The sequence below is a fragment of the Belonocnema kinseyi genome, chromosome 10, assembly GCF_010883055.1.
Source record: "Belonocnema kinseyi isolate 2016_QV_RU_SX_M_011 chromosome 10, B_treatae_v1, whole genome shotgun sequence".
NCBI classification, from domain to species: Eukaryota; Metazoa; Arthropoda; class Insecta; order Hymenoptera; family Cynipidae; genus Belonocnema; species Belonocnema kinseyi.
Genome location: NC_046666.1, coordinates 117,784,276 through 117,784,589, shown reverse-complemented (window position 1 = coordinate 117,784,589; position 314 = coordinate 117,784,276).

Sequence of the window (314 nt, the reverse complement as noted above, 5' to 3'; positions counted from 1 at the left end):
CAAGAAATAATTTTAATTTTAAAATATTACTTTCCATCTAGTCTCATTAAGACGTCAAGCATTTTCTGTTATTGAAGATTCTTAACTTGATCGATATTGTGTCGATGTTCTGCCTTCATGGTTTGGAGGAGTGATCTACTGTCGGCAAGGTAGAATCTCTGATGATATAGCCGATAAATTAAAAAAAATATTTCTAAATAATTACTTGTACCATTAACACCAAGCTAAAAATTAGCGTTATGTTCTTGAATTAAGAGATCTGATTCTGATCCCTCTAATAGCCTCACTGGAAAAGCACCTGACGGAAATCGGAA